Source organism: Corvus kubaryi, unplaced genomic scaffold (assembly GCF_017639235.1).
Source record: "Corvus kubaryi isolate FWS band 111438036 unplaced genomic scaffold, C.kubaryi_AGA036_p1.0 64958, whole genome shotgun sequence".
In the NCBI taxonomy this organism is placed as follows: Eukaryota; Metazoa; Chordata; class Aves; order Passeriformes; family Corvidae; genus Corvus; species Corvus kubaryi.
Genome location: NW_024581641.1, coordinates 36,727 through 56,315, shown reverse-complemented (window position 1 = coordinate 56,315; position 19,589 = coordinate 36,727). Strand labels below are relative to the sequence as shown.

Sequence of the window (19,589 nt, the reverse complement as noted above, 5' to 3'; positions counted from 1 at the left end):
TTTAATTATTTCTCTTCAAATATGAAGCTCTATTGTATGTATTGTGCATTATTTTTAAATAAGATTCAAGCCTTTGAGAAAGCCACATGTGGACAAGTTTGCTGAGGCAATCCTAGGTTTTTGTATGCTATTTTAGAGGACATGTTCTCTTTTTCTCTTTTACACGAAGATTAATGTGACTTGGTTGTCATTTTGTCAGTCAGACAGCCCAGGATTTTGCAATTGTTACATGTTTGTTCAAGTCGTATCATCAGCCTGGTAACCCATTTTCACCGTCTGAGTTGTGACAGCTACTGTTTGAAAACAAACTTGCTGGTTTGACCAAAGATTTGGTGACTTGGTCTGATAGTAATGAAAGAAAAATTGGTGACAAATCTTTCTTGCTGTCCATCAAGAATAGGTGAGTGGTGGAAGTGTACACATGATAGATTCTTTCTCTTCTCACTTGCTTTGCTTTTTGGAAGACAAATATGGTTCTTCTGACTTCTTTCAGTAGGGTCCAGTCCTCTAACCAGGTCCTCTTTACATTGATTGGAGCCAAGGAAAAGTTCAAAATGTGTATACCAAATTACAAATTTAGTAATCTTCAATTATAATGATGAAAAGCACAGGTTTGCTTTTGCTTTTTGAAATATTCTTTGTTTCCTAAGTTTACTTTCCTGTTGTTTTCATCTGGAACAGCAACAGATACATAAGAGTGTCACTTGTCTCTAATTATATAGACTGTATTGTCTGATTTCAATTGAGGTAAATTCTGTGAGGGTATTCATACATGCTTAAACTCAGAGACTTGTTCTTTTCAATTACAGAATTAAGAGAGGCCACAGCTAAAATCAGGAAAGAAATTTGGCAAAAGAGAAAAGGGAACATTGTTTGCCTCTGTCTCTAATCTTTCACTTGATTTTTTCTGCTTTATCTATATCCCTCTCCATGCTCTGTCATTATGTTACACAAAAAAAATGAATATCTGAACCTGGGAAAGTCAAAGCTTGGTTTTTGTTTGTTGCTTTGCTTATTTGTTTGAACACAAGCACCTTAGGATTTATTAATCATCCCACCCTTCTGAAGCTGTTCAGTCTGGTTATAATATGAACTTTCTTTTCTGAAAAGAACTTTTTTATGTATATTGTGAGCTCTCACTGGAAACAGAGAAGAAAACGCTCCTCTCAGGTTGGATTTGTATTCAGCCCATACTGAGCACTGTGGCTGTGATCCAGCAAAGCATTTAAGGTTAGTTTATCTTTAAGCATAATCCCATTGAAGTTAGCGGCATGATCCATGTACTTAAATTTAAACGCATAGTTGAGTGCTTTGCTGGATCACAGCCAGAGTACTCAGTACCTTACAGGATTGAACACTCTCTTTTCTTTGACACTGGCCTAAGGCAAGATATACAGACACGTGTGAATATATGTTCCTTATAGAATAGAGGTTAAACACAGCATTATTCTCAGATTCTTTCATATTCCATTCAATAGAAGATATTCTCCAGTTTCTTAAAACTCTTGCCAGTTGTATTGAAAGTGAAAACATTACAATTCCAAAAGAGTCTAACCTAGACTCTCACTTTCCTTTCTCTTTTTTGATCATGCTGAATTTTATAGCTCAGGAGATCCGGGTCAAGTTGGTGTTCTGAATGAAGGTAATTTGTTAACACACATTTAAATCCCTGCAATGTTCTGCTGACAAAGGCTAACTTAATACGCAACAGATTCAACACCTCTCCAGTGGTGGCATGCATTTTAAGTGAAAGTGCTTTTTACAGTTTGGAATAACTTGAGCCATTCAGGGTTGATTGGATGTCAAGTGCTTCAGGTACCTGAAGTTATACATTTCTGTACAAGTTTGTTTAAGGCTGGTTTGGATAGTAAGACCTACTGTCCCACTTGAAATGTGGGGATATCTTGAACATTTGTACATCAGAAAATATGCAATCCACTGTAGAAACAGTCTCCATCAGATTAAACCAACTATAATGCCTATAAATAAAATTATATTGTTACTGAAAATATTTTTTTTATTGGATGAATCACAGAATATTTAAAGGTGATATCAAATCCGACTAATGTGAATAAGTTTGGATGCAAACATGGATTCACTTGAAAGGTGTTTTTCTTTTCCTCCTTCCTAATATTTTCTTTTTTTCCCCTCTTAAGCACCCTTTTACAATTCAAAGTCCATATTCCTTATCTGAATATCAGCCAATCAGACTTTGTATCTGTACAGACTAATGATACATTCCAAGTATTATTCTCTTGATTATAAAGCCTGGTTTGATGGGATACAATTACTTTTCTGTTCTCAATGACCCATTGAATGATGACATTACTCAGAATTCCATTTAGATGATGCAAATGACCTAATCAACTTGTCTTCTGCCTTGGCAGTAACTGAACTCAAATGTCAAAGAAAACTTAGTAAACAAAATCTTCCTTTTATGTAACTGAAATTGTGCTATGGGAAGCTTATGGATATTAGTTATGAAATTGTCATATTTCTTTTATTTGCACGACATAGGTGTACACAACCATACACTGGGATCTCAGGAGTTTGCATTCTAAACAAGAAAGAAAAAATGTAGAACAAATAAGGAAGATTACATTATATTAGCTCTGCAACACAGCTATTTTGTTTCACTTTCCATAACAAACTATGTCTTAATTCAAATTTTGTACAAAGTTTACAATGAAGCAAATATTTCTCCTCTGCTTTTTCAAGTGCTGATCATAGAGAAATCAAGAGTACTTGATCCATTACATTTAAAGCATTGGTGTGATAGATAATTTTCTCCTTTTTTTCTGGATACTAAGCATGCACACATTATCATCTGTAAGAAATGTTACAGATTTTTGATGAAAACATTCACCATTGGAGAGTCTGTGGCTCAATGATGCAGGGCTCTCTCTTTCATATCAGTGAAAATAAGGTTATTTTTACATAACCAGTGCCTTCCAACAGAAAAATTCTTATAGGCATCACATTATCAACTACCTCAAAATGTATGAATCTAACATGGAGATAGAATTTTCAAATTTGAATTTTTTCAACCACTTCAATGAACCACTTAGGGACTAGTGTGAAGGTCTGATTTCTAAGTTCACCACAGCACCACATTTCGGGATTTCTTCAAGAATTAAGATTGCAGCAATTAGAGGAACAAATAGTGAATATAGGTAACCCAAATAAAATTTAAAGTAGAACGATATTGACTTTTACTTTTTTACATCTCAGTTGTGATGTTCAAACTCGAGTTTTCATAGTTATAAATATCAAATAATAAATACTGAAGGGTTAACAGACTGATGAATAAGTTTGGTTTAATACCTATCTCAAAAAATTATATTAAAAGTATTTTCTATACTGTGGAATTAATCCATAATTTTAGAAGTTGTATACTAGCTTAAGCACTGTATTTATACCTTTGATCTGACATATCTTCCATTTACAGGTGTCAGTCCAGTTTATTAACTTCTACTTATGGTCAGCAGCCCAAAATGATAAACCAGATTTTATTTTTGTGCATAAGTATGCTTATAGATGCAAATACATATGAAAAAATATTTGTTATCTTTAGTATAGAAAGTCACCCAGAAACATTCTGAAAAATTCAAAGCATGATAAAATTTATTAAATACAATTAACTTAAAACACATTGTAAAATTTAAAGATTAACGTCAGCCTCACAATTGTTTATTTCGCATGTGGTCCTCAAACATTTTTCTTATTTCCTGCCTCCTTTTTTCTCTCAATATTATTTGAAACAGGAATAATTAAATTTAAGATCCCAGTGAGTCTACCACAACATTCATGGGAATCAGATAATAAACGTCCTATAACAGCCAAGCCAAGTCATCAACATTGTTTTACTGCAGCTTGATGTTTTTTGCCATAAAGATTACTGTGTTTCCCACACATAAAACTGTGTTGACTATCAGTCTTACATGTACCAAGCTTTTGCTTCACCTTTTTTTCCTTCTGTGGTACTCCTTGCCTTCAATTGAATATTCTATGATTCCTTGGTGTTACGATCTTTAAAAGAAGTGGTAAAATTTTCAAAGCCTTAAGCTCAAAAAGAAAAAATAAGCTAGTTTTTTGATATTTGCAGGAAATTATAGTTGGATTTTAGACAACTTTATTAATCATGGGTGGTTGGACTCCATCTTTTGGCTACTCATTTCATATTTGCAAATTAAAAGGACAGGACACTGAGTGTATAAAGAACCTCTTTTCCTTACTGAAACAGCCATACATAAGTATCCTCAAGACTATTCTTTTCCCTGGATTTGATACATAAGTGGCGTGTGACAAATTAAATCATGAGACAAGTTGTCCATCCGATGTAACAGAGACCACACAAACCAAGATCTCCTTTGGAACCCAGAATCCAAGAAAGGTCCCAGTCAGAGTCTGCATTATTCATTGTCATCTTGTCTGTCCTGGGTATTCCAAACCTTGACATCTCACCTTTTTTTTTTAACCTAGGGATTTTGCTTTTGTGTTTTCTGACAAACTTCCTGAATTTTATGACAAAAAACCCCCAAATCCTAGGTTGATTATATCTTTTTTGCTTGTAGCCTAATGAGAGATATGCTTATATAACATTGTTAGCTTAAAAATTTAAAAGAATTAAACAAGTTGGGAGGGGTAGATATATTTTTCTTTCCCCTACAACATCGCAAATCCAAATACTATTTTTGTGTGTGAGTAGGACTGAGGAAATTAAAGAATATATGCACCTACCTCCACATATACACACACATATAGACTGTTTAGAAAAAGCGAACAAAAAGTATGTTCCCTAAACATTATTTCATAGAGCACAATGAAAGTGTTGTATGTATTTCAATAAAGCAATACGTATCTCAATAAAGGAGATGTTTCAAGCAATTTGGCCTGCTATTTACCTGGGATAAGATGCTTGGTTCTATTACAACAAAATCTTTCAGGTCTTCTGTGCTTTTTTTTGTTGGATTCTTACATTTCTTCCACGAGTCTCTGAATTTAGAATGAACTAGCAAGGTCTGAATAAGTTACATACCAGGAAATGGAACATGCAAACTTTCTTTCCAAGAAGAAAACTACTTCTAATACAGAAATATGGTTTTACAGTAATATTCAGTTGATGACTGAAAGTTAACAGAGTTAAATATAGAAAATTGTTTCAGTTAAGATTTGTTGTCATTGGCTAAACAGTAAATCATCATTTTTAAATTTTTTTTAAATGTGGAAGGATATAATCACACAAGGCCTATTGTCAATGATTGTTTAAATAGCTTTGTCATTTCCCTGTTGCAGCACACAAGCAGGGTTATAGCTGTGGAAGAATTGAAGTGTAATATTGCACTGGAAATGTATTGGTGGACTTGAAGAAAAGTCCCGAATAGTTTTGTTTTGCTTTGTTTTTCCATTTGAGTATTTCTTTATTTTATATAGAACTTTACTTAAGAGAGTTGTCATTAATGCTTTAATCAAAATCAACAAGAACTTCTCTGTGCTTCTTGTTATCCTCCTCTGATATGGATGTACTCATTAACTTTTGTAAATGTAGCCAATTATACTAAAGAAATACCAGACTTCACTTTACTGACTTGTACTATCAGGAAGTGATCTTCAGTGTCCCAGATAGGTTACTGCACACTGGTATAACAACCACAGCCAAACTTAATGAAAGACAGTCTCAGCTGAGAGTATTCCTACTCTCTCATCTCACTTGGTTATCCTTAGTTATACTCAGATAAATATGTTGTGCAAGTATAAGATCTGATTTTTTAATAAATCATTTAAATAACTGTAAAATTTTACCTATAAAGTTGGTAAAAATGCATTTAATATTTAAATTATTGTGTACATTTGGCATACTTCAATATTCCTTTACAGCTGCACTAGTGTATTTATTCTGTATTTGCATATAAGAAAGTCTTGAAAAAATGGATTTATAATCAGGAAAAAAGTAAAACACAACAAGAAAACCAGTGCATATACAAATCCTCATAATGGGCTTTTTTTCAAGTACACTGAAGATAAAAGTAACAGATCTCCAATCTATTCTAATTCTTGGCATGAAGGCTTCTTTATTCATGGATCATTGACCTGACAGACTGAAAAGGCAATGACTTCTATTTCTTTTGGTGACTTACATCAGTCTATTGCAAGGAAAATAGACAAAGCATTCAGATTTGTGTGTACCGGCATCAGATTGAACTCTGCTAATGGCTGTGTTTGTCTTCTCTAGGAAGAGTGGGATTATATCCCATCCACTGTGTGCACTGTTGCTGGATGTGTTGTTCATAAATGCACTTGTAGAATCAGTTGTACAATTTTTAAGTACTGTAATATACTAAAGCTTCTAGGCAAATAAGCTTTACAGTGAGGCAACTAAGCCATCTTGTTCTTTAACAAATTGATAAAGGGGAATCTGGGTATTTCTTTACATTCCTGAAGAGGCACAAGGAATGAATATTTGTGGCTAGTATCTCACAAACAAGTGAATTGAGTCATCCGACCGAACACTAAGCATGGCTAGGCAGGTAGTGTGAAGAAAACCACTTTTTCAAAGGAAAATGCAACTCAGTTTGCTTCCATGGGAGGGATAACTCTGGGATGAGACTACAGAAGAGAACTATTAGACTGTGAAACATACATTTTCGTTGCTTATTCTGTTAGATTTGCAATTTCATAGCGTAGTCCATAGGAAAATATGACAACAACCTTCCCAACCCATGCTGTCTGCATACAAATACTCATCCTTCACAGCAGCCATAAAAGTTTCACTCATTTTTTATTTTTCTTTAGGATATCGTAATTACTGTGGTGAGGTGGACTTTGTACCACCATTGTAGAAGAGTTAAATGTATCCCAGACTTAAAAAAATCTCCAAACCACTATGCTCTGTGGCATGCAAGGATAAAAATATGATTCCACTGTAAGGAAGAGAAAGACCGGACATGGATACTGATTCCTCTTCCATGCTTCCTACATGTTCTTTTCCTGGGGAAAAGAGGAGTTTTTACTCCTTTCTTTTACATTTTAAAACATGACCCTTGCAGCAGGCCAGCTTAGGGGAAGTAATTGGACCCAGCCATGTCATGACCCAAACCCAGAATGCAAGGTCCCTTTGTTTAGTCAGCCTTACAGGTACTGAAGGGAGAGAAGGGAATGGGCAAACACCTGAGTCTCTTCTCAATCTCAGCATACATTAGAAGATCAAAAAGTGTCAATTATTATAAAACTAGTGTGACATTTTGCATAGAGGCCTATAATTATTGTTAGAAATGGAACAGAAAAATCACACTTCTATTTGTCTTCTCAGAACTGAAAGAGAATTCATTAATCATTCAGTACCATGATCTGCTGTTATATCACGCTTTTCACTGATCAAATGGATCTGTGATTAATTGGGTTAATTGATTTTGTTGCTTAAAGCTGAGCTACTTTGGCCATGGAATAATTTTAATCTCTAGAACTAATTCTCAGAGAATAAATAGGGCTAAAAGAAAATATTATCTTCTGATGATTAATATTGTTCTTCCAGTGACCAGCCAAATTACTTTCTGACCAGTTTGTACCTAGTTAATCTTGTTTTGAACTGAATATAGTGATAATGATCAAGGGAGGCATGACATGACTTGTAACATTTTCTGTGTTTATGTCATGAAGTTGAACTGAGAAATAAAGTCTATGAAAATAAATGGGAAAAATCTTTCTTAATATATTCACTTTTCTCATCCTAGCTGTAAACCATTAGAAATAGATATGTATTGTTTCCCTGGCCCATAAGACTTCTGAATGCAATGAAAATAGAAATGAAGCATAAAAGATAATAACTTGTTAATTGCCAGCATCTTTTATCTCATCAATTAATAATTAATTTTAAAATTTGTATATTTTTTCCCTAAAATGAAATAAATTCCAAAATGGAAGGTAATTTCCATCAAATAACTAAAACTTGGACAAGCAAATCAAATATAAAAATGTCAAAGTGTAATACTCTAATAAATTAAAAGCCTTTTTTCCCTTCCTGTGTAAGAAAAAGCAATTTGTGAATGCCACATTTCTTCACTTATTCATATTGCTTTTAACAATTTTTTTTAAAAATTAAAATTTCATTAGAACATTCCCCCATATCTGTTAGCAATTGCCTAAAGAGAAACAATTTTTAAAAAAAATATTTTAGCAATCAACAGCAAATTAAAACAAGCAATTTTTGAAGGTTTTGAAATCTGTGTGTTCTCATGGTTGCTGGATCATACCACTTCAAGTGGATCTACAATCATCTACACTGGGGTGAGTTTAAAATGTCCTCAGTGACTCCTGAATCAGTGTCAGTGAATCACACTTTAATACTCAGCACTGTCTGGTTCTGAACCTAAGAGCAGAGTGGATAAAAGTCTATGATTTCTTTTAAAAACTCTCCTATTATATTTGGAAGTAGATCAGAGCCGGGTATAACATATTGCAAATTCTTTGATTTCTGCTTTCAAATGCCAGTGTTTCTGAGAAAATTATGCCTATTCTATTAAGTATGTGCCACACTGTAGTCACCATAGACTGTAATTTTTATATTTCCCCATAAATAGGATCTGACATAATGCAGAGCCCAACCTGAAAGTGTTCTTTATCTTCCAGATCTTACACAAGCTACTGAGCTTATAGGTCAGGATTTGAAGATGGTTTCAAAACCAGATATTGAAGAATAGATAGAGCCAAGATTCATAATTGAAAGATAATGACTGAGGCATTCATCTGTGAAGTGTATGCATGTTTTCAATTAGCTCCAAATGTTCTTTACACAGTTTAATATATGAGACAGGTTGGACTGTTGTTGTGGTTTAACCCCAGCTAGGAACAAAGCCCCACACAGCCACTCACTCACTCCCCAGCGGGATTGGGGAGAGAACTGGAAGGGTGAAACCTGGAAAACTCATGAGTTGGGATAGAGATGTTTAATTGGGAAAGCAAAAGCCGAACACACAAGCATAGTAAAACAAGGAATTAATTCACTGCTTCCCATGGACAGGCAACTGTTCAGCCATCTCCAGGAGAGCATGGTCCCATCATATATGATGGTGATTTGGGAACAAACACCATCATTCCAAATGATGACACCTCACCTCCTTCCTTCTTATTCCCACATTCTATATACTGAGCGTGATGTCATATGGTCTGGAATATCCCTTTGGTCAGTTGGGGTCACCTGTCCCGGGGTCACCTGTGTCTCCTCCCAGCCTCCCACACACCCCCAACTTTCTCACCAGTGTGGCTGTCCAAAAAGCAGAAAGGGCTTCGGCTCTGTGTAATCCCTTCTCAGCAATAACAAAAACATCTCTGTATTATCAACCCCGTGCTTAGCACAAATCCAAAAAACAGACCCATATCAGCCACTGTAAAGAACAACTACTTTAGCCAAAACCGGGACATCTAGAAAACTGTACAACCTTTCAAACAATAGAGATGATCTTTCGGACAACTCAGACATTCTGAAATTGGGAGAAATACCATGAAAAATTAAAGTGAAAGGAGGAAAACTAGGAACCTGCTATCCATTATGAGGGAGTAACAGTAAGGCATATTGAATCACAGACCCCCTTTTAAGTGAGCACCTGCTTTCTCAGAAGAGTGGAACGCCTTTTCAAGACCACTTTACATGCCCTCGATCACCATCTATACCTATATAAACCCATCCTAGGCACAAAGAAATAAAGGTTTTGCTGCTCTCATGACCAAGATTCTGTCTTGAAACAGACCACGCAAGCAAATAAGACCCAAGTTTAAGAGAGAAGGAAGAGAGATGTGCAAAGGAAAAATAAATGCTGTACCTGCTCTCTTCATTTAATGAGTTGCCTCTTTCTGTGAAGGAATTCCTCCTAGATACCCTTTTCTCTGCTTGGCTGTGTCTCAGCATTCAATCATGTTGTACATCATTTATCAGTACCAGCTCTGGGAGATAACCAGCATCTGTGAGACGCGTGGTGTGTTTTGGATGAAAGCTCTCCCTGTTGCCTTTAACAATGCCAATTGTTCTACATCCCCAGTGTTCTGCACTTGTCTTTGGTGGTTAGAAACAGCATTCCCAGCTGCAGTGGGAAAGGGTTTTGAATAAATATTAGGCAGACAGCAAACATGCTATATATAAGTTTTGCATGAATGGTATTTTAAACTGTGAATAACATAGTAGGTTTTAAAATTTTTATGAGTGTCTAAATTAGGAGCCTACTTTCTTAATTGTCAGAAGGTTTCTAAGGAAAAAAACATTATTGTCCTATGATTTTTAGTCAATGAAAAGAGTCAGGCATTTCTCCTTCAAGATACTGAATTCAGACCTGAGATCTCAGACCCTGGAGGCTCTCACATTTTAGATACATGTCTGACAGCAGTTCTATCCACACTACACTTTGGTAGAAGCAATTTCTTCCTTCAAAAATATCTACATAGTTTTGTGTCACAATATGATAGCTCCTCTGGTACAAACCAGAAGGAACTTCCTAATGCATACAGAGGTCTGACTCATCTCTTGCCATGGTGTCCAAGCAAGCTGCCTGTGGCTGCTCTGATAGCAAGAAAAACAGCTGAGAGCTGTAAGAAGGACACTGCCTCAAGATCTCTGTGTTCCCTGTTTGGAAGTCACATGCATCCAAAGCTAAGAAGATGGAATAATTTCTCAATTTCCACTCTAACCTTAACATGGGGAGTTTCTGGAGGTATCCTCCAGATGGGAAATTACAAATGTACGTTTTGGCACACAGAGGTGTTATGTTCACCTTTACCTTTTCAATTGCAGTTGTGGGGGACAGACACCAACACCCAGTGGAGGGATCCCACAACTCCTCAAATATACATGCTTACACAAGTGATTTGTATAATAAGACTAAAGTATTATAATGAAAATCAAGCTAGGATGGTACCACAAAAAAATGTGCTGGAGCATCTAATTTAAGGGCTTACACTCTGAATTGTTTTTTGAGCAACTTGCATTTTCTCATTGACATTTTGGAGCTTATTATTAGCTTCATAGATGAGATGACAGGGACCTGACATACTGGTTGTCTCCACAGTTGCTCAAAGACATTTCCACTGTAGAAGAATCTGTCCAAAACCAGGCCTTTACTCTTTCTATTAATTTGAAAGTTTGAAAGTCAAGGACAAGACAATACCAATGGTTGCAAGTCCAAGGAAATTAGTCCTTTTTTTTAAAAATTCTGTTTCCAGTTTTATTATGCTGTCAAAATACTTGCTACAAATTTTTTTCTTTTGAGTTGATTTTGTTATTGCCTTGGACTTCAATAGCTATTCTGCAATCACAAAAATGGAGGTTGTCAAGGAGAACTGATTTTCTGCTTAACTACAGGCTATTTATCATTCTTGAACTGTATCTCTGTATATTTGCTGAGACATAGGTACATCAGTCATCTGTCATATGCTGGTTTGCTGCTAGATCTGGATTGTCCCCTTTTATTTTCTTTCCATGCACAAGGATGAAAGGACAAGTCTGTGGCCACTTTAGCCTTGCCCTAAGGAATTGCAAGGGCACAACTGAGAAGTAATACCAAGTTCTGCAATCCAGTGACGTTTCCATGTCATCCACTTCTGAGCTACGTGCTTTGTCTTAAGTCTTGGCAGGTTAGTTAAGGTTTCAGTTTCATCTGAAATTTGATTTATTTCAGGCACTGTGAAGTGGTTTATTAATATTAAGTGCAGTGGGAAGCCCTGTGATTATCATTTCTATGATCAGATGAGATAAATAATAGGCAGATAGGGGTTTATGCAGGGATAGGAGGAAATACTTCTTAAATAAGATGCTTAAAATCACACCATCATCATAGACATTAACAAGTGATTTCCATCTGCAACATTCCAAACCCATTGCACAGAAATGGATTTTGGTGACCAGTAGTATAATTAAAATATAGAATCAAACACTGTGAATATGAAAACAGAAAATATCTATAGAGTTTCACCTGTCTGTATTATGTCTAAGTTTGATTGACATTCATTAGCTTCAGTTAATCCTGTGTAGCCCTAACACTGCTTCATAAGACACTGGTTTTTGCACAGTAAAATCACTTTTCTGACTTGATGAGGATTGATAGTAAACAAGTGGCTGTTGCAAAACTGAAATAGTGACAAAAAGCAGAGGGGTATCTGTAACCAACCATCTAAACTGCACCATGATGTTTCCTAATGTATTTATCAGTAGTTTTAAAAATTTTTGATACCTAGAATCTTCCAGATGTTTATTATGCCAGGTGCTTCAGCTTTCTGTGTGGCAATCCCTACAAGATAATGGCTTGTTGGTCTTCTTCACTGAAAAAAAATACAATCAAAAAAAATACAACCCAAAACAAACAAACCCCACAAGCCTATTTTATGCTCTGCTATGTCTCAAAGAAGCTGTCAGGTAATCACGTGGAAAGTTTCTGATCATTGAACCTATAGTCTGTTGGGAATCTGGGTGTTGACATGAATACTTTACTATTTTCAGTATTATCCTGGAAGCTAAATTATTATTTGCCTGATTTTGCTGGATGAATGGCTTAACTTTTTTTTTTTCAAACACAGTACTGAACTCTAAAGCATTTAGGAATAGAACAGCAAGCACAGCCTTAGCAAAACTAAGATACAATTTTCTTCACTTATTTCTTTAATAGACACATCAATCTCTCTTGTCATGGTTTTGTTGCTATACATATAGAGAAACCCTCTTTTTTATTCTGACTGTTTTACTTGTATTCTAGACTGAGGAAAACTAACAGACAAGAAAACAGCAAAAGAGGAATTGTAATGTGCTGCTTCCCAACTGAAACACTAAATGGGAGCTGTTTCAGCAGGGAGCATGCTATGCTTAAAACATAGTGAACCCTGAATATTTGTTTTCTTGTGCTGCTTATAAGCTTCTCACTCCTAATTCTTTTTCAATCCCATCTAGTTTATTATACTCTATACGAAAAATTATCACAGTCCTCCATTTTATATAACATACTGTATGTGAGAATTGCACCTACAGACACTTTAAATATGATAAACTAGGGAGCAGCCAAGCATTATCATAGATAATGCTGCCCTGGACATAGATACAATGCCTTGAGAGTAATTATGATTTTATTCTGAGCAGTTTATTACCCTAAAGTCTTTCTAACTTTTCTCTGGATTTAATAGCCCACAGATCCTTTTTCCCCTCTATTTGATCTCTCCTTTAGAGATCCCAGGGTACTCAGGTGCTGCTGCTATACTACGCTGATGTGAAACAAGGGCTTCTTGGAAACCCCTATCTTGTGTTTCTTATGGCCCATTGCTTCTGACTTGTTCTTTTACACCTTTCTCACCAAGGGACCACTCTGATGGCCCTTCAAATTCATGGAAACCTATAGAAATCTTCCCAAGTCCCATCAAAGTGCTGATATTTATTTTTAACCCCAAAAATAATTTTAGAAATTGATGGTAGTTATGTATGAATGTCTGTATGAAGTAGAAAATATGATAAAATAGTTAATCCTCCTCAACATCTGCATTTGCCCAACACTTGCATATGAAAAGAAAATTTTGAAGGTGTTTCTTTCTCTATTTATAGTGATTAATGGGATATACTATTTTATAATGGTTTAATGGGATAATGACCACTGTAGACAAGTTTACCAATATGCTTAAAATTCAAAGCAAGTATTACTGCAGTGCATCTTATACAGCAAACATGTTCACCAAGTTCTTCATAATTTTTCTTCTTCTTAATTTATCTCCTAAGTATACAAAGACTTTTTAAGTTTTGACTACTCTGCAGTCAGTACTGAAATAAAGAGAGGGAAAAATTTCATTTTAGATTGATTTGATAAATTCATAATCTTTAATTTTCTGAGCATATATTTACTATGCAGAGTTATTATACAGAGTAACATTTTCAGACTAAACATGGAAATTTTCCTTCAGAAAAAAGTCACAGAAATTTCAGTGTGAGGGCCTAAAATTCTGGTTTGTGCACATTAAAAAAGGCAAATAATACTTATTTCTGAACACAGAAAATTTTACTGCATTTCACAGTAATTATAATAGAATTAGGAGTCAGGACAGGAAGGACTGTGACTTATTTCCTGGATGTCTCTGGTAATTCTTTGCTCCAGCCTTTTCAGGTGTGATTCTTCCACACTCAATAACTGACCCTTCAATACTCAGTTGAATTTCGAGATATACTAAGCAAAACACAAAGACACACACATGTATATATAAAACCACATGAATCTCTCCCCTTTTTATTATTTAGAAGGAAAACTCTTCTCCACCATCTCAGGATATGTCAAGGTAGATGTATTACTCTGGCATAGAGACATGTAAGGATCTTAGTAAAAACATTCTTCAAGACTAATCTTCCAAAACAATTTAATATGTCAGCTTTCAGAAGAGAGAATATAGCTTTTTATTGCCCTAAAATCTACAGCTTGAGTAAGATACTTTACCGCCTAAGGAAAGTTTTAGATTAAGAAAAAAATTGAGAAAAATCTTACCTTCACTCTATAAAATGCCATGCCATTCTATTTAACAGTTAAACTTACATGTCTTAACTCAACTTCTACTTTTTTTAACTTGCCTTCAGCATACAGATCACTGTTTGATGCCTGAAGTTCTCAGAAGACATCCGTTTTTCATTATCTCTTCCACAGACGGTGCACACTGAGTGTTTGAAACTCTCTTTACATAATTGCAAAAGTCTCTGGATTGAGATCTGGAGAAGAGTAGCTTCTCCTACTGTTGTTGTCGTGAGGATTTCAGTCCATTAGCAAACATCCAGGAGGGATAAGAAGAGAACTAACAAAATGCCAACTTGCTTCCTGTAATATTTAATGTCATATTCAAAGGGCAGCAGTTTTCTTGTCTGCACACGAACTGTGGTAAAGCTGCTAGAAAAAGCAGATATTAACATTCAAACTTCATACTGATCCAGACACCTATCAGTCACTCTGCAATTCTGATCTTTTTGCTGTGATTTTGCTAGGTCTGCTCATGTTAACCCTTGAGACTAATAATAAATTTTAAAAATCCCTGACTCCTTCTATTCCACTAGACTACATGTATTAACATGATCTTCAGAAAATAACAATATTTCACTAATTTGAAAATTTTCTGAAAGCGCTAAAGATATGATCATTGTAAAATATTAATTCTTATCTAAAGTTTTCATACAGTAATTTTTGTCCCTGACTTCTGTCTTGGGGGGTTTTTGTCTGATGGAAGTTTATTTTGTATTAGATTATCTTGTTCCCTATAAATTCAAACAGAGGACACCAGTGATAAACCATTGACAGCACTAAGCAACATGCTTTATACTGCTTTGGAATTCCACTGCTTCTCACATTTAGGCTTCCTCATTTTGTAACACAAATTTGACAACAGACACATTCTTTCAGCAAGTGATACAAAGCTACTATGGTGAAAATCCCAGAAGGACCTGTCTTGCTACAAACTGAAAATAAATTAAATGCTCCTCTACAGTAAACTTTTGTGGAGTTCCCTAATTAAGGTGAAAGCAGGATGATTCTGAGGCTGTCAACACTTTGCATGGAAAATGCAATACTCAGAATGTTCAGAGAGAGTAGCTACAATGTATTGTGTTGTGCTCTGGTTTTCCTACAGAACACATTTAATTTTATTTCGTTTTGTTTTCTTGTATGCCTTTCCCCTTCTTTTTGTCATTTCTCTTGTTTAATGTCAGTGCATTCGCAACTTCACTAACCCTAGTTATTAGTCACCACTCAGAGCAGTTGGAGACAGAGACATATCAAGCAAGATAGCTTGGTCCCCAGCTGCTGCTGTTGTCTATAAATATTGCTGTCAGACTGCCTAGACACTCCAGCCATTTATACGGATTCCACAAAACTGCCTAAATGTGCTTAAAAAATGATCATAAACCAAAAGTGTACAATAACAGTTTTTCTTCACATTTTTTTTCTGACTCTATTATAAATTATAGAAAATGAGGCTGTGTGCATAGTCAAAGATAAGTGCACTGTTTGAGAAGAAGGTTTTTACCTTAATTCTCAAACTCTTAGAGCATAGATTATCTTTCAAAAATAGTATTCTGCTTACTCTAATTTTATTTTCTTGCAGTTCACAAGAGCTATCACTTTATGTATCTACACCCCCCACACTAGTTCCATGTGTCAGAAGTCACTGTGTAATAGTCTCACAGTTGGTTTTCTATCTTGTACTATTAATATTTTCCCATATTTCCAGAAAGATTTCCACGCCACTCTTTTTCCCCCACATATTCCAAAGTTTCTTCCTTTCTCTCAGCTTCTTAAACTTTGGGTCTTTGCTTATTAAATGACAAACACCTCGTTTTTCTAGCATTGCTCACACGTTGGTTCAGCACTTAAGAGTCAACAGCAAAGTAGAGAAGAAAACAAACTTGTTTTCAGTTCTGGATGACCTTATTTTCTGGTCATTCTGTTTCATGACAGCAAATGAGGCTGACATCACTTCCAGTAAAAGAACTTATAATTCTGATTTTCTGTACAAGTAATTGTAATTACATAGGCCGACAGAATCTGGTTCTGGAAACTAAAGGCTTGAAAGAAAGCATTGTTTTTGATTTTTAGAATCATTTGTCTAATTTTACTTTTTCCATCTGCACTACCTTTTTAAAAAATAATCTAAAACTTACTCAAGTAGTAAAAATGTTTTAAATTTTTTTTTTTATATATTACCTGCTGACTCTCTTTGTGAAAGAACAGGTTGATTTCTTCTTCAATTATATTAGATTTCTGTTATTAGGAGAAAGAAGTGGAGTATACATGTGGTTTTTGTGCTGCAAAGCAGTTTATGTGGCCTCCTGTGGATTTCTCTGCATAGAAAAATAGGCTGTGTTTTGGTTTTGATTTTTATTATTATTATTCCTTAGTCCATCCTTATTTTCTAGTGTTGCTATTTTTCATCTGCAGTTCTGAAGCAGTGGCAGATTGCTTTTCTGGGTTAGATAATACAATCAACTAGATCAGTGTCTTAAGGAATGCTATCATCTCTAACATTACTTCAGTTTGAAAACATTGTGCTTGCTCTTGTTATATTTTACAAGAAACAGACCATATTTCTATAAAGAAAGGTGAGGGGAAGATAATCTAATTTCTTTCTGTGTGTTTACTATATGCATTCCACAGCACTTTGCAGTCAGTTTCAGTTTCTTGTGTAATGTCTGCTAGACAGACTCCCCTGTTTCTTTGGTATAGGCAGAAATATTATTTTAGTTTGAAATCATCACTCAAATCACAAGAGGTGAAGGGGAGATTAACTACTATATACAATACCTGAAAATAAATTTACACATATTTTTTAAAGTAGCTACATTTCAGATTGATGATGCCTTGTCAAGTAAAATAATATTTTCAGAATTTTCAGTGAGTGGATGTTCTTCCTTCTTTTCTCTGTGCATTAGCATATAATGTATTTTTCAGGCTTTAATTATTTAAATTATTTAATTTTTTTTCTTCCACTGAAGCAACCTCAGTGTACATCTATTTGAATGTATGTTATCTATGTATAATTGCAAATACATTTTCCTAATCAATTTTAGATCAAATTCCTATAGAGATATGCTTTTTAATATGCAATATTCAACTTTGCACTTGCTTAATGCACAGATTAAAATCAAGGGATACTTAAACACATAAAATTTAATTACTAAAACCTATTACTCCCTCACGGTGAATCTAAATCCAAATAATTTTAATAAAAAATTCTAAATTATTGTGTCACAGTCCTTCTTTCCCTTCCTCTTTTTTGATCAAGAATGTTTCTAGTTCACTATTTTTCTAATTACTTACTATTGGAATCCAAATCAATTTATTTCTTTTGTATATAGAGATGAAAACATCTGTAAACAGCCTTTTCCATAAATTCTACCACATCAAATCCATCTTTAATTTCCTGTAGCCTTCTAGTGGGTTTCCAACATATCAGAGAATTACAAACTTATCAAGAGTTCAGCATGGTGGACAGTCCTTATTCTGTAAGTTAAAAAGAACACTCAAAATCTGAACACATGAAATGGAGGGAAAAACAGTAGAAATAGGCAAGTGGCCCCACAAAGGCCTCACTGATGGACAGAAAACTGTATATCACAAACTAAAGGAAAGAGATAAAGAGCTTATTTGACTGGAAAGGAGAAGGAATGTAACACCTACTGTGAATTAGAAGACAGTAGCTCTGCAGAAAAGCAGGGGACAGAGCTGAGAAGGATTTATCCTGAATTAGGCCAAATCTAGTTCTTTTGGGCCAACTGATAAAATCTGAACTAGGATGGCCTATGATTATAAGGGAGTTATTTTTTAAATTAATTTCTTGGTTTATGTAAGAATTGAAGATTGTGAGGACATCTGTACTTCAGCTGGGATGGTACTTTAGAACAACACAGTGTTGGAAAATACATGCTGAAAATTAAGTGAAATAAAATTACCTAATATTGCTTCTCTTACAATGCCTATAGTTTCTGACAAAAACTCTCATTTTTTTTATAGGGAATCGAAAATAGGAGTTTGGTGGTATTAAACAGCTAAAGAAAATCTTTGGACTTAGATATCCAAGTTAAAAAAAAAAAGTGTGTTTCGTTCATAATTCTTGCAAAATCAGCGAAAAACTGAAACACTAGAGAAACCATGAGAACTGTGATTTCATTACTATTCACTTTAAATTAATTTCTCACAAAACATAGCTACACCTTAAATCTCAAGCCTGATACAATATAGCATGTCAAATGTCATTGATAGCCATAAACTGCAGAACACAAAAGCCTATATCTAGCTTTGCTAGCCTTATATATTTATAAAGGAAAATAGTAAGTTTTGACTAGGAGGCCATGACACAAAATACTGTGCAATAAGCAGTACAAGCACAGAAATTCCGGTATTTCTGCAATAAAATTTCTATTGAGACCTAAGTGCTCTATACATATGTTATTTTTGTAATATATCATGAATGCAATATATTTATATTATATATCATATATTAGAGATTATAATATGGTCTCCAGCCCATAGCTGGAAAGAAATAAAAAAGACTGAATGATGAAAGGATAAAACCAAGGTATTCTTGTGTATATGAAACTGTTTCAGACTGAGTTTTGCCCCCATTTCACTCTTCAGCCATAAGAACAGTTCTGCCACTTATTAGGAAGTTGCTTCAAACCAAAAACAATTCAAAAGTTTAATTTTTTAACTTGGTCTTCTTAAATGTATAGTAAATTCTTGGGTTTTTAAGTTTGCTGGGTTTTTTACTTTCTTTGTCATTGTTTTAGTTTATTTGGTAATGTTTTTAATTTCTTGTCTTTAAGAGTGTAGAGCAGAAATACAGATTTTGAAATAAAGTGAGAGTCATAATTCAGATGGTATATCTAATCATAATTGTGGTTCAACTTCCCTTTTTTAGCCAGGGCTTCGTGTGACTTAATTAGAATTATCTTATAAAGGTTTTTCTGGAAAATATTATAATGACTTCCGCTTGGATTCCTATTTTTGTATGCCAGTTTCATATTGGAAACGTAATTAAACTATGAACATATATACCCAAGAATCATTATTTTTTAATTTAAAGTTCAAGTCTTAATTCAGTATGAT

General features: G+C 34.6%; 1 protein-coding gene across 4 annotated transcripts in view; it reads right to left on the bottom strand.

The window, feature by feature from the left end:
* Nucleotides 1–9,952, bottom strand: part of LOC121672781 (cadherin-19-like) — a 114,728-nt gene extending 104,776 nt beyond the window's left edge. For 2 of the 4 annotated variants that reach the window (XM_042045627.1, XM_042045625.1), the window contains exon 1: nt 9,816–9,951. The gene's annotated coding sequence lies outside the window, so the exon portion shown is untranslated. Of the gene's footprint in view, nt 1–9,815 lie in introns of all 4 variants that reach the window. The other 2 variants (XM_042045629.1, XM_042045630.1) reach the window with 2 other exon arrangements.
* Between the last annotated feature and the right edge of the window lie 9,637 nt (nt 9,953–19,589).